Source organism: Dasypus novemcinctus, chromosome 14 (assembly GCF_030445035.2).
Source record: "Dasypus novemcinctus isolate mDasNov1 chromosome 14, mDasNov1.1.hap2, whole genome shotgun sequence".
NCBI lineage: Eukaryota > Metazoa > Chordata > Mammalia > Cingulata > Dasypodidae > Dasypus > Dasypus novemcinctus.
The window spans coordinates 86,101,701-86,118,254 of record NC_080686.1 but is presented as its reverse complement, the minus strand read 5'-3'; positions in this window follow the sequence as shown (position 1 = coordinate 86,118,254).

The window sequence follows — 16,554 nt, the reverse complement described above, 5'->3', positions numbered from 1 at the left end:
GCTATGCCACTGCCTGCACTATATCATGGGGCCTGTGAAAGCCCTTAGCCTTTGGTGAAGCCCTTAGCTAGGAGCAATGGCCTTAGATAGCCTGGGCCCCCTTCCTTTTTATCCCCGTGGTTCCATATCTGTGCCCTCTGTCTTAGGTTGGCCCACATCCCACCCTTGTCTATGATGAGATCCCTGAGGGACAGGTCACTTTTGTACCAGAGCCGATGATACACTAATTACAAGGTGTTTTCCTTTTCTCCATCTGCAATTATTTAAAGTTCAATCCTTCTCTGTTTTCTGCCTCAACTAAGATCAACTGCTTTTTTGCTGTTCTATTGATTTGTGTCCTAATTGCTATCTCACAGTTAGCAAGTGTCCCAGTAATAAAAGTCTCTCAATGCTCCAGGGGTCTCTATGAAGTGTCCCCTGAAACAGTTTCTACTTCCATCGGAGGGTTTTCTGTTTAATCACTTTTTTCAATGGGAAATCATTTATTTTCAGCAGAGAGTAGTCTCAAATATTCTTATTCCTAGTTCCAAAGTGCTTTCTTTAAAAAAAAAAAAAGTTCTGTTTCCGGATCAAAGGTCCGTCCCTCCTACTTCCTAAGATGGCGTCCAACCTCACTCTCTGTGACTGCTCCTATACTGTTCAAGACTTATACCATGGGGTTAGCTTCTCTGTGTAGGTTTGCTGAGCTCTCCATGGTGCAAACATTGGGGCAGACAGTGGGTATCTCATAACATCATATTTCTGATTTCATTTCCTTCCTCCTACCAATTCAGTCTGTGATTACTTCAAGAAAATTCTCGATAAAGGAGATTCATGTCCTGGTGAGATTCTTTTTGAATCTCGAAATACGTCATTTATGTAGCACATTGCTTGTCTTGAACAGAACACAAATTCCATAAACATCTTTCAGTTCTCTTAAATTCATTCTGTGCCACCTGCCTCACCCTCCTGCACTTGCTTCTGCTTTAGTTCAGAGTTTCATCATTTCTAACCAGGACTGATGGATTAAATCTCTAATTGATTTTTTCCTTCTAGTCTTCTGTGAATCTGATTGCTGACTACTCTGTAAATTCCTAGAGGGCAAAGACTTTATCTTATTTCTTTTGTTCCACTAAGATAGTGCCAAGCTCAGAGTAGTTCTTAATGAGTGTTTCTAAAAGAACAAATCAGTGCATTGTAGAGAAGTGAGTCTTGTGGAAGTGTCTCTCATCAAAGCTCTTTGCTACAAATAAAAAGAAAACAAAGCAAAACAAAAACAAAAAGCAAAAACAACAAAGTTCCATTGTCAAATAATTGTTGGGAAACATTATAAACTGCATCTCTTTCTTGGATATTCACAGTGCATATTCAATTGTTAAAGGCTGCAGAAAAAAATTGCTTTAACTTTTAACTCTGTATTTCCCAAACATTTGTGAATATAGATTTAAAAAAAAATAAAACACCTATTGATTGTGAAATTATTATTCTGTGGGTCACAAATTGAGAACTGTTATTCTGGATTTTCTATTTCCAAAATAGCTGGAGAATGAATATTGTAACTGATAGAATCAATAATTAATTTAGGATTCCCTTTAGCTCTCACCCTCTAGTTTCTAATAAAATGTGCATACAAAGGACTGATAGCAAATGTGATCAATGTGTTACTTTTATTAATGACTGAGCAGTACCCCAGCTCCCAAATTTATGGCTTGTGGTGAACTGTGTTGAATGACATAGCTTAGATTGGATGCTTAAAAGGGAAGCTCCTGTTCCTTTTCCTTACTGAATTGAGGAGAGCCAGGCCCATGTAGTGCTATGCTTTTACTGTTCAGAGTCAAAAAGTGTCAGGACCCTCTGCACTTCCCAGTGATCTAGGAGTGATGCAGAACAAAGACATGAATTAGAGGTTGCTTCACTGTTGAGCTAGGGGAACCCTCCTCACCACGGACAAGGCTGCCAGACTCTCACTAATCCCGCTGGTTGTTTGTCTTGGGTAGATAGAGAAACCAAAAGGTTCATTCTAATATGACTTCCATTTGCAAAGAAATAGGAGCATAAGGAAATAAAGATTACCTACATTCAACACTCTCCCACAATCTGTACTTTTAGCCAGTTGCAATGAGTAGTTAAATTTACGGTCGTCCTTCCCTTGGGGAAGGTTCCTGTACTGAATCATTGCAGTTGTAGTTCCACCTTCCCTGGGGATGTTTGCCCCATATATACCCCTCATCTTCCATTGCCATTAGGAAGTATAGCTTTTGCCCCCTAGTTCTGTGAGTAGGTAGATTGCAACATAGTGGGGAAAAGGGAGCTGATCTAGGTATGTGCTGATTTGTCTCCCAGGTTCACTAATCAGGTAAATTAATCCTCTTTCCTTGGGGAAGAAAGAGGTATAAAGACAGAAAGAAACTTTCCTCCTTTTACTTTCTGGGAGGGTAGAAGCTCTCAATGTAGGGACAAAGCCAGAATCCCATAATTTATGTGGAAAATTGGAAGGTAGCTGTACCTTAATCTGTGTTAGTTTCTGAGATGTTGAACAAGAATTCCTTGGAAGACATGGTTAATTGTCTTTCCTGAAAAGAATAATCATCTGAGTTTAGGTCAAATGGGTTGACCAGATTACTTAAGATAATGACTCTTGCAGAACTCCTAGAATATTATGATGGCACAATCCTGAAGATATGAGTAATTATTTCCAGAGCAATCCAGTCCCATGTGAAAAATTTTAATCTTTTAAGGTACTGAAATTTTTCCTATGTGTGACGATTTCCTGTTTGTTATCAATGAGTTCTGGGTTAGCCACAAGTGGCCGGTCTGCATGCCTCTCTGCTCTTTGTGGATTTCCTCTTTCATGTATCAAGCCCTGCCCCCCTTTTATTTGTCTTCAGAGTGGGGCACATGAATCAACAGTGTGTCCCATAGTTTGGACTTTGTGGTTCTGAGTTATTTCATAATCTCAAGTAAGAGATTTTACTTTGTGTCTCCTGAGAACATCTCTTTTAAGTCTCTTTGATCAAGTGTAACATACTTTGTTTCCTAATTAAATGTATTACCCATTGTTATCTGATTAATTATCTGTCAGAATTTTGCTTTTTCTCAATTCAAGGTTATTGCTTCTCAGTCTTGACCTGGAGAAATTGAGGACAAGAAGTAGTTATTAAAAGCAAGCCCTAATAAAAACTATAACCATCTATCTAAATCTATCTAAAGTCACTTGCATACTTCTCTTCCCTTATGAACAGAGGCTAATGATCATGTATGGAATACCTTGTTATGATCTTCAACTTTAATTACTGTTGGTCTTTTTCCCATTCTTCTGGGATAGACTAAAGCACAGAGTCATATATAGAGGTAAAAACCATTCTCTGTTCCTGGAACAACTTTTCATTTCTGAATGTCTAAAACATATTTCTTCTGTTAAGTCCATCTTAATTGACTCTACTGTGGGAAAGTGCTTGAAAAATTGTCTTTGTAGTTTGCTAGATTTGGCTTAGATTCCGGCTTGGTCCCTTACAGGCTGTGTAAGTGTAGATAAATTATTTAACTTCTTCAAGACTCAGTTTCCTCATATAAACTTGGAATAATAATATCTACCTCACAGACATTTATAATAATTAAATTATTACAATGTGTATGCAATGATTGGTACTGTGTCTTCTTCAATGTAAGCACTCAATAAATGTAAACCATTATTGTTAATGAAGGCTAGTCAGGCTAATTCACAATTCTTTAGTGCATGGTACTCCTTAACTGGTAGTGATTGTTACTGATAACCTTTCCCTCATCTTCAAATAGGAAGAGATGATTTCTAAACCCAGAGACCCCTAGATGTATACCTCTTTCCATATTATCATATTATTCCCTACAAAAGACTTATTTATATACATATTATCTTTTACTAGGCAAACGATAGGTCATATGTTTAGCCACAGAATGGTAAATAAAATAATACTCTAATGTTTAAACTGCTACTTGTTTTCTTTCCTGTTGGCTGCCACCTCACAGATCTCATGCTGGGAGTACCTAACTTTCCATAAATTCCCTCAGCCACAACCTGCTATTTAGCCTTAGTTATTACCTCATATTAAAATTGAGTTGCAGGGAAGTGGATGTGTTCAGGCAACTGGGTTCCTGCCTACCACAGGGGAGGTCCCTGGTTCAGATGCTATATCTTTGGCACACAGAACAGCACTTGAAACATAGATATAAATTAAAGAAAAATAAAACAGCTCTTAAATTAATGTGTCTTAAGTTTCCTAATTCTTTAATAATTATAAAGCCTCTCGTAAACCAATTATATGTTAATTTATTTCCTTTTATTATTTTCCCTCTCTAACTGCATTATGATAAAAAATATATAACATTTGTATGTAAGCTGCATGAAGGCAGCAACTGTGTCTGTTTTATTTACTGCTCTCTATAGTATTGAATACAGACAGTGCTTGGCACATGGTAGGCACCCAGGAAGTCATTATTGAATGCATGCAAGAAATGCACTAGGCTGTGAGTTGACTAATTGGGTAAGACTTAATAAGACTGTCTCAGGGAAGCAGACTTGGCCCAATGGATAGGGCGTCTGCCTACCACACGAGAGGTCCGTGGTTCAAACCCCGGGCCTCCTTGTCCTGTGTGGAGCTGGCCCGTGCGCAGTGCTGATGCGTGCAAGGAGTGCCATGCCACGCAGGGGTGTCCCCCGCATAAGGGAGCCCCACACACAAGGAGCGCGCCCCATAAGAGATGCCCAGCACAAAAGAAAGTGCAGCCTGCCCAAGAACAGTGCTGCACACCGAGAACTGACACAACAAGATGGCGCAACAAAAAGAAACACACATTCCTGGTGCCGCTGATAAGGTTATAAGTGGTCACAGAAGAACACACAGTGAATGGACACAGAGAGCAAACAACTTGGGGTTGGAAAGGGGAGAGAAATAAATAAAAAATAAATCTTAAAAAAAAAAAGACTGTCTTAGAACTTTACAGTCTAAGGCTGTATATATTAAAAAATTTTTTTTTGGCTACATATTTTTGATGATAAATTTTCATGTCAACAGAAATTAAAATTATGTACATATTTTCAATTTTCTGGATGTTCAGTCTTATATGCATGAAATAGCTGGATGATGGATGGGGTTTATTACTTTATTTCTGGATGTTTTGACATCATGTAGACACAACCTAAGCCAGACCTTAATGAATTACTGATTGATTCAACAGACATTTATGGATATCAGGTATATTTTAGAGGTAGTGTCAACAGACTATGCTGCTGAATTTGATTGGGACCTTGAAGTAAAGAGGTATCTAGGAGGACTCAAATTTTTTGACTTGAGTAATTGGGTGAATGGTAGTACCATTTATTGAGAGATGGAAGAATGAGAGATGATGTCAGCGTTTGTTTGGACAAAGAGTCAGAGGCAAACAAAATAATTTTTTAAAAAGAAATTAAAAATTAACTCAAGGTAGGAGGTTTAAATATGAACGAGTTCTGGATCTCTATCTCAGTTCCAGTGGAAGTGAGGAGTGAGGTAGATAGTGCCCAGAGATTGAGTTGACAAATCTTAACTACTATCATGGAAGAGGCAAAATAGGGCAGTAGAGGACCAGGATCCATTGGGAGTTGCAGGGACTGTAGATGACAGTGGATAATTGTAAGATACTTCCAAGTTCTTCCCCTTGCTTTCCACTGAGTTAAGGTATTGGAAACCTTCTTATAGGTCCGAGCTGTGAAGGAACAGTCTTATCAACTTATTGCTCCTTGACCATGATCTGAGATTGCTAAAATTATCCAGACATAGCCTAGATAATTAGAATATGTTCAGTTTTTAAACATTCATTTAAAAAACATTTACTGACAGGTTTTATGTTTACAATAAATGAGAGGTGTGAGTCACTGGTTTATAGTTCTAGCATCATAATATTATAGTTGAAACTCTGGCTCAAACCCATTTTTGAAAAAAAGAAACAATTTTGAAACAAACCCAGGGTTAAAATCTTGTTTTCAAATCTTTTTGCTTGTGTTAATCAATACTACCATTATGCTACAGGACATATAACATCTTTATCTGATGCTACATGTGTAGACTGTTTTCATATTTTTTACTCTTCTTTCTCCCCAAACTAAAACAAATATTTGACTCTATTATTGTTGGGTTTTTTTTTTTTTTTTTCCCCTAACAGCTTCTTTCAGTTCTACTACCAAGTCTACTTTCCAGCCAGTGGGAAGGAGAGAAAGGGAAAGAGAGCCCACGTTTCTTTTTTAGCGTGTGAATCTGCTCCCATCCCATAGGTCAGTACTTTCATATGGCTGGATCCAAGGGAGCCTGGAGAATGTAGACTTTATACTGGGCAGCCATGTGCTCAAATTCATAGATTTTACTAATAAAGAGCTATCATTTTTTAAAAGGCTTTCTAAGTTTTTATTTTTTTAATAGTGCCACCTTCTTTGCACCCTGTAATTCATGTTCAATTGCTACATGTAGCCAAATTAAATCAGACATCTCTTTGCAGGAAATGTGATGTGTTCCTCCCTCTTAGCCTTGGGAAACCTTTGAAAAGCCAATAAAAAGGGCATAGCTGAGAAAGCCTGGGAAAAATGTCCTTCTTTAGGCAAACCACCTGATTTCACCAGGCCTATTGCTTCATCTGTTGATGAAATAGTCCCACATTGCTGTAGTTGGTATTGGCAGTGATGCTGGGATGAATACAAGCCTTGTAGGCCGTTATGGTGAGTAACCGGGCGGAAGTATTGGGATTGTTCACCTTGTGAAAATGGGCCACATCCTACTGACGGGGGGATGTTTGGGTAAGTTTTGCGTTTTCTCACACAACCACACTCTGATCTAATATCCTTTGTAGTTATACTTATGTAAAATGTGTTCACTTAGAAAGATGACGTATTTTGGCAATCAGCATTGGTGTTACTTTGGTGACAGTGCAAAGAACCAATTGTTAAGATAGTATTTTTTAAAGTGGCTGAACCAATTACATCAGCTGAGCAAATATGGTCAGTATAATTTGCCTTATTTTCTACAACTGGAAATACTTCTTTTTGAAGTAGGATGAGAGAGTATATTTGAGTATTTCACTCTTGCCTTGATATTGTCATTAAATGAAGTTTTTAAGGGAGCAATACTTTCTTTGGGGGGGGGGGAGCGGCAGCAAATAACCTCAGAATTAAAATTAAGAAACTAATTGCAATGAAAAAAGTACCAAGTTTATTTTAGGAATCATAAATCATAGTCACGTGAAAAACATGTGGAACTGATTCTTGTCACTAAAGCCAGCTAAGAAAACAATTTAATTTCAACCTACTGGCAAATTAATCTGCTATACCATCATTATTGTTTTAAGAAACTGCTTTGGAAGCAAAATATTTTAAGCTAAGATGTATGCAGAGCCTTTGCTCGTGTAGCTTGCTTATTGCTGAGAGACAGAAAGGAAAGCCATTTTACAACCAAGGAGTAATCACTAGAAGAGTGTGGTGAAATTGAAGGATTCTGAGATATTGCAATGGACTGGTAATTAGGCAGTCTCCTGGCTGCCTAATAGGAAAACTGAAGCCCAGAGAGGGCAAGATACTTGCTAAAGATCACAGTGCAACTGAGCCCCCAACTCTTTTCTTTTACTTCATCTAAGTCTAGGCTGAAATTTTAGAGAGCGTGCAGTATAAGAATCTATGCTTATGCAGAGCAGTATGGTACATTTTTGGCTATTCTCCCCACTCAGATGTCTATTGAGGAAGTTAATTAGAATTTGGAGGTACACAGAATAGAATTTTCTTTTTCATTTTACTTTCTAATAAACTTAGCTTTTATTTCTTGGCGAGACACAGTTTAGGTCTCTGTGATACCTTTTAAAAAGTTCTCTTTCCTAAATGGGTGTCCTTGTTCATGAAAGAATTACTAAGAACTTGCTCTTAGGACTATATTAGAATAAACAAGCTAAAATAAGGAATTATCCATCTCAATGACTCCGGTAAATATTTATGAGTTCTTTTGTATAATATGTCTATTTATCTGAGGATGCAGCACAGCAGCACAGCCTGCAAAGTAAATGCATTCTAAATGAACTTATTGCTACAGATGAGCTAGAAGCATTATGCTGGGAAATCCCATAGCAATATTATTATCAGATCCATGATGGAGTGGTAACAGGCTTACGGAGTTTTCAGTGAAGAATGATGGGGAGCCTACCAACTCAGGGACTTCTGTAAATGAAGGCTCCCTGTCTAATAATAGAGAAGGCTTCAGGCCATGGTCCAGTCTGAAAATCACACTGCAAGGTGATTTTCCATAGAGCTTCCAAGTCTCACATCTAACCACAGCCCAGTCTATTCTTAATTCCAATACAGTCTTTGTTCACTGTTCCACAGTGTATGGTTGGCAAGGGGAATGATTCCCTCTGTCATCACCTCTAATCTGTGTGATTTGGATGGAATTTTCAACAGAATTTTAAACCTTAAATCAACCACAAGAACATGTTAATTTATTCTTCAACCGTGCTCTTCCCTACCTCCTAATGTGGTACAGTGTGCACTGAATTTGGTAATAGAAGCCCTTCCTTTTTTAACTAATCTGACTGTTAATGTCAGGTGTTCATCATTAATTTGGACTTGGTTTCAGATAATGAGTATTTTAGAAATAGTTTATCAATCCCTATGCCACTTAGTTAACAAATAATAGGTGTTTACTATGTGCCAGAAACTGTTAGTGTTGATAATCATAACAGCTGAATTTATTGAGCATCCATTATGTGCCATGGAAATGCTTTACATGTTTTACTTTACATAAACCTCACAGTAATTCTATTCTTTAGGTGACATTATTGTCTCCATTTTACGTATGAGGAAACCAAGGCAGAGGATGTTTCGGTAACTCTTCCAGGGATGAAATCTTTAGAATAATAGAGATCAGAGATGCAACCAAGTCTGTGCTCTTACCCAACATGCTGTTCTGCTTTTCCAATAAATGGAAACACCCAGGCCTCTTTCTTCAAAGAACTTACAGTTTAATGAGGGAGATAAAAAGATGATTGCAAAATAGTATAGTAAGTGCTGTGTTAGAATTAGAGGGCTCTAGAAGAACACAGAGTGTTGTTACCTAACCCTGTCTTGTCAGAAGGCACAACTCCATGAATTGATATCTTAGTAAAAGCCTGAGGTTTGGTTATCCTCCAAAATTCTCTATAGGAAACTTGAATCAAAGGCCCATAGACCCTTGGAAAACATTTCCTTCAGCTCCTTCAGTATATGGATGAGGGCCAGATAAGTCATTTGGATACTGGCTGATAGAGTTTTAGCAAGAGCTCTGGAATCCAGACACCTAAATGGTTGCCTTTCCCAATAAATCATATGTTGAGGCAACACCTTAAAAATGAATGAATGGGGCACATATTTTGATTGAAGTGATTCATATATTGTCCTTCTGCCTTTATAGATGCCTTTTGCCTTCTTTTGGTGTCACATGAACTTTGAGCAGGATATAAAATGCCATGAGTAAGTTGCTTTTAAAACCAACAGAAGAAAGCTTACTGCTTAAGAACATTGCTGAGGATATAGTGGTATATTTTGGGTCACAGCAGTGAAGCCATCCATTATCACATAAACTTACTTTAGAATCCTTTACTACTTTACTACTTGCTAGCTAGTGAACTTGGACAAGTTACTTATCCCCTCTAGGAGATGGTTTTCTCGTTTGTGTGTTTCTCGTTTGTAAAGCATGAGTAATATTCACTTTAAATGTATTGTTTTGAATCCACATTACATTAAATTTCCACTCTTTCAGTTGGTAATGACTCAGAGGTGTCTTTTAAATAAAGAGTATCTCTTAACTGGGTTGTATAACCAAGATCTTGAGTTAAAAACAAAAGCTCCTTTCTTCATATTCCTCACTAGTGGACTTTCACTTGAAGTCCACCTTATCTCTTAAAAGGCACGGATGGGTTCAGAGAATTCTTAAACTCCCAATATTGTGCATCTTTATGAGAAGAGGGCTCATGGTTTTGCTCAGTGAACTTAAGGAGTGTCTATGATCCTCACATTTTAAGAACTACCATGCATTCTACAAATTGAGCTGAAGCTGCTTGTTTCTTGAGACTGCTGATTCTGCCCTTCCCTGCGTTGATCTGTACTTCCCATCATTTCTGCATTTTGCTGACTACACAGCAGTGCAGCGGTTTCGTATTCCTTTCTGAATTTCCTCTTGAGAAAATACCTTTCAGGTTATGTACAGCCAGAAAAAGATTTCTCATTACCAAACCAACCAACCGATGAGGCAGCCAACAGCCAGGAAGGCCGGTAGTAGACACTCAAACCCAACTAGAACAAGCCAGCAGAAATCGTGGGTTCTGTGGAAAGGTCTCTCCTGAACTGATTTGGCACAGGGTACAGGGAGGGTTAGGAGACACTGAGCTTTCCAGACCAACAGACTTTAAAATTGAGGACAGTGAAGTGGTTGAGGCCTGGTGTTCATTCATGTGGGATTCCAGGAATGGCAGGGAACTGGTGAAGCCAGCTGTGCCATTGTAGGAAAGGCCTGGGCTGCTCATTGCCACTTCTCTTCAGTAACTTCCTCAGCACGTGTCATCAGAGGCAGGGAAACTCAGACAGAAGGTGGATGGTCTGTGTTATTCCACAGCCTGCCTATGTAAATGGAGGGACTGCCATTTGGAAGTGTAAGAACAGAGAATATTTGAAAGCAAGCATTAAAACAAAAGAAATCCCACCAGATGAGTTAATACCATATGAATATGTGTTTACCTTAAATTGATTTCCCCTGCTCCCATAAGCCGGAGAGCACTGTTTATCTTGGATGACTATTCCCCAAGAAACTCTTGCCTGCCTGCCAGTCTTGGAGCAGCCATTGCCCTCCACACCATGAAAGCTTCTGCTCCTGGGTCTGGAATGCTTCCAGATGGCAACCCCATGTTTGGTTGGCATGCTTTTGTCTGTGTCTAAGCAACCTTACCTCCTCTGGCCATTTTAATAGTCAAAGGTCTTGGCTTGGTTTCTGAAGAAGAAGAAGTAATTTTTGTGTCCAAGATCAAAACATGATTTGTAGTTAAAAACAAAAGCTGTACTTTGGGGGTTAGATTACCTAGAACAATGTTGACTGATTTTTAAGATTCTGAAGCTAAAATTTCTTACTGATTGAAATTTAATGATTGCTTTAAGCATTCTTCAATAGGAATTTTAAATAGTTTTCCAACTACATAGTGGTTTTTTTTTCTTTCAGATTTTGACATTTTTCTCCCTAAGGACAATTACAGTTAAATTTAGGAAAGTGATTTCAGTGCTCATTGGCAAAGTTCTTCTGGCTCCTAATATTGTTTGCTAGCCTGAGTAATTTATAAAAGGCACAATTTTTATTGATACCCTTTCCTGGAACTTTTATAGTATAAAGGATGGAATATGAATATTCTCCCATAATTCCTTCCCCATCCCAGAATTAAAATCTAATTCGATCACTGCAATTCCATGTTAAGTAGTAGGTGTGAACATTTGAGTGCAGTTAGATGGACTAATTCTATGGCAGCCATAGTTTGAAAGGAGGACGATGTCACTGAGACAGAGAAATTTGGGTTATTGATTGTTTATTCAAAGCCAGTGAGAAGCTTATCAATAAAGTAATCAATACAAAATATTTAAAAAGACACAACAGTGTAATAAGTCATTTTTACACTGACACCTAGTCTTCCCTTGCCTTAAAATTTTTTTTGGGTGGGTGCTGATAAACTTAATATGTCAGGGTCCCAGCAGGTGATAGGGAGGTGTGCAGTGGCCTCTGGGCTACACGACAGTGTATAATGGGGGCTAAGGAAACTGAAGATTAACTGTTTTGTTCCAAGAGAGCAGCTAGTACTCATTTGCAGAAAACTGTGCTTGGCTGAATATAGGCCCAGTGTTGCTAGACCTTCTGAGTTCTCAAGAGAAGATTAAAATTAAAATTTTCTATGAAAGCTGATTTTTAAATGAGAAGAATTAATTTAACTTTTCCTCTAAACACAAGAGATCAAAGAGAACACAATTTTTACTCTGTATTAAAATTCACATCCACATTTGGTTCCAACAATCAAGCTTATAAAATGATTAGGATTTAACTAATTTATAAACAAGGAAACTAAGGAATAGAGTGGTTAAATGATTGTCCAAGATGACACATCTTTTCTGAAAAGAAATTAAGACTAGAACTTAGGTGTTTACACGCCTCCAGCATTATTAATATCTCTCCGTTACACAGATGTAGAAGGCAGGCTTCATTCATATCCTAAGAACTTCTATGATGACATCATTCTTGCTGATTTGATTCCTTTGGACTTTCACATTGCAGGTAATTTGTGTTGTCTGCCAAACAAAACACAAACAGGAATCCCAACATTACAAATTTGGTCTGCTTCAGTTACCTGGATTTGAGGAGTAACCAGGAAATTCCACAGTGGAGTTAATTATTGTCTATCTAGTTGTTGTCTTTTTAAATAGAATGAATAATTTCAACACATTTGCAACTGAGAGATTCTTTGCTGAAGGGGTTCCACAAAATTAAGAACACAATATCAAAAAGAAATTATATTATTTGTATCAAATACATCTCAGAAAGAACTGGGCTAAGCTTTTCAGGAAGAAAGATTTTGTTTACACTAAGTGGTATCAGTGCATATTATATTCAGTTTCCAAGAATTTTTTTTACTAGTGAAATTTTTGGTAGTCTAGACAAGGTCTTTATAGGTAATCAGTTAAGCAAGAAGAGATGGAAGAACAAAATGGGAGGAGAGACAAGATGGCAGCAGAGTAAGGAGCTCCAAGAGTCAGCTTGTCCTATAGTGCAGCTAGTAATCGCATAGCTATTGAACACAAATGTTTGGGGGGCCAAGGAGACCAGAAGAACATCCTTTAATATGGAAGGAGGAGACTGCCCATCTGCAATGAAGATTAGTGAGTGGAGCACTCTACGCCACAGAGGCCAGGGCCCATCCCCTGCTGGCAGCACAGGCTGCCTCGGGAGCTATTCCCTGGCTGGAATTGGAAGCTCCATTTCTCCAAAATTGAGGGTGGGAAGAGATGGTTTGGCAACAGCTGTAGCTACTGATTAGTAAATTCAGCTGGCTAAAGTCTAATCCTAAGAACAGCTAAAGTTTGAAACTGTCTAAGTCAGAAAGAGACCAGTAGCCTCCATTTTAACTCTTTCCTGGCATGAGGGGAAGTGGGGCTGATTGAAAATCACAGTGATGGTAGGGACTGGCTTCTTTCTACCCAGGCCAGATTGTAGCCATAGCCAAGGCTCGACCCCCACCCCTGGAAGGGAGGAAGCTGGGAGACTTATACCAGCTTCTCTAGGCAACTGCAGTAGCTCTCAGTCCACACAGATTGGACACTTGGATACCTGTGACTCCATCCCTGTCCCCCCAATAGGATAAGAGGGAGACAGTGTTTCCCCAGCTTCTCTGGGCAACTGCAGGCATTTTTGGCCTGCACAGATTTGATAGCTAGACACCTATGGCTCCATTCGCAGCTCTAAAAGGACAGGAGGGGGAAGTTTGTCTCAGCCTCCTCGGGCAACTTCAGGTGCTTTTGGCCTATATGGACTAGACTGTTGGGCACTTCTGTGGTTCCATCCCCATCCCTGAAAGGGCAGAAGGGGCAGTACTTCTTCAGCCTCCCAAGGCAACTGAAGGTGGTTTCAGCCCACATGTACTAGATAGTTGGGCACTCCTGAGACTCCATCCCTAACCTTTTCAGGGGAGGAGGGGGCCTGGCACCTCATCAGTCTACCTGGGCAACTGGAGTCAGTTTTTACCCATACTGCTTGTTTTATTGCCCATATCTGCAGCTCCATCCTCACCCCAAGCAGGGGAGAAAGCAGCATGAAACTTCATTACTCTCTCTGGGCAACTACAGACAGACTTGACCTGCATGACTTGGATTACTGCACATGGCTGTGGCTCTGTCCCAGCCCCTGGCAGGAGACAAAGGAGGGAGAAGCTTCATCAGTTCCTGGGGCAACATGGATAAGAAATAGATGAAAAAGAGCTGGGAAAAAATTCAGATTGGCAAAACATGAGCCACTATAAAGTTCCAAATTAAGTTGACCCAAGTATCAAACAGGGGCTGTAGCACAAAGCCAATCAAATAGAAAGCTCTAGACTAAAGAGAGAAGCTGCACTCAGAATAAATACATCTAATAAACCAGATGGCAAGATACCAGGAAAAATTACAATCCATAAAAGAAACAGGAAGATATAGCTCCGTCAAAGGAACAAGTTAAGCCTCCAGATGACATAAGGGAGATGAAACAACTGAACATAGATGTTCACACAAATCTCCTTAATAAATTCAATGAGATAGCTAAAGAGATTAAGAATATTAAGAAGTCACTGGGTGAGCACAAAGACAGATGTGAAAGCATACATAGAAAAACAGCAGATCTTATGGGATGAAAGGCACAATAAATGAAATTAAAAATTTACTGGAGGCAAGTAAAAGCAGATTTAAAGAAGCAGAAGAAAGGACCAGTGAGCTTGAAGACTTGGTCTCTGAAAGTGAACATACAAAAGAACAGATAAAGAAAAGAATGGAAAAAAAATGAACAAGATCTCAGGGAAATAAATGATGGAAAGAGACATGTAAAATATGTGTCATGGGTGTCCCAGAAGGAGAAGAGAAGGGAAAAGGGGAAGAAGAATATTTGAAGAAAAAAATGGTAGAAAATTTCCCAGTCCTATAGAAGGTCATAGATATCCATGTCCAAGAAGTATAATCCCATCTGAATAAATCTGAATAGACCTATCCCAAGACACACACTAATCAGAATGTCTAATCACAAAGATAAAAAGGGAATCCTGAGATCAGCAAGAGAAAATTGATGCATCAGATACAAAGGATGCCCAATAAGATTAAGTGCTGATTTGTCGTCAGAAACCCTGGAGACAAGAAGGCAGTGGTATCGTATATTTAAGATACAGCAGGAGAAAACCTGCCAGCTAAGAATGCTATATCTGGTAGTTGTCTTTCAAAAACTAGGGTGAGTTTAGAATATTCACAGATAAACAGAAACTGAGTTTGTAACCAAGAGACTGACTTTGCGGGAAATACTAAAAGGAGAGCTACAGACTACGAAGAAAAGATAGGAGAGAGGTTTGGAAGAGAGTATAGAAATGAAGATTATAACAGTATATATAAAAGTATAAAACTAGCAGTGAAAATAAAATATGACTGATAAAACCCAAAGGTCAAAATTGGTGAAACAAGAACTGCCTTTAAAGCAAGAACATTGAATGTTAATGATTAAACTCCCCTATCAAAAGGCACAGACTGATGGGATGGATAAGAAAATATGAACCATCTAGATGCTGTCTTGTAGTGACTCATCTTAGATACAAGGATACAAATAGACAGAAAGTGAAAGACTGGAAATAGATATTCTATGCATGCAGTAATAACAACAACAAAAAATCGGATATAGCTATACTTATATCAGATGAAATAGCCTTTAAAAACAAAGCTGCTATTAGGACAAGGAAAGTCATTATAAACTAACCAAAGGGGCAATTCACCAGGAAGAAATAACAATTTTAAATGTATATGCATCTAACCAGGAAGCCCAAAATTACATGAGGCAAACACTGGTAAAACTGAAGGGAGAAATAGATGTCTACAGGAACTATTGGATACTTCAATACACCCTCTAATCATTGGTTAGAACATTAGGCCAGAGAATTAGTAATCAAACAGAGACCTGAATAATATGATAAATGAACTAAACCTAATATATATATATATATATATATATAATATTGCACCCCTAAAGAGCAGGCTATACTTTCTTCTCAAGTGCTCATGGATATTTTTCCAGGATAAACCACATGCTGGGTCACAAAGCAGATCTCAATGAATTGAACAAGATGGAAATTATACAAAGGACTTTCTCCGATCAAAATGGAATAAATCTGGAGATCAAAAACTGGCAGGAAAGAGAAAATTTTCAGAAATATATGAATTAAACAACACTCTTTTAAAGGTTCATTGGGTCAAAGAGGAAATTGCAACGTAAATCAATATCTTGAGACAAATGGAAATGAAAACACAACACATCAGACTCTATGGGATGCAGTGAAGGCAGTGCAGAAGAGGAAAATTTATAGCCCTTGATGCATATATTAAAAAAGAATAAAGAGCTAAAATCAATAACCTAACTACACAGCTGGAAAAACTAAAAAGAACAGCAAACTATTCCCAAAGCAAGCAGAAAAATGAAGTAACAAAGATCAGAACTGAAGTAAATGAAATTGAGAACAAAAAAATACAATAAAGAGATTTAACAAAAACAAAGTTGGTTCTTTGAGAAGATTAACAAAAACACCAAACCCTTAGCTAGACTGACAAAGAAAAAAAAGGGAGAAGATGCAAATAAATAAAATTAGAAATGAAAATGGGGACTGTACTACTGACCCCACAGAACAAAAGAGATCATAAGATGATGCTAGGAACAACTGTATGCCAACAAATTAGACAATGTGGATGAAATGGAAAAATTCCTAGGAACATATGAACAACCTACACTGACCCTAGAAGAAATTGAAGAT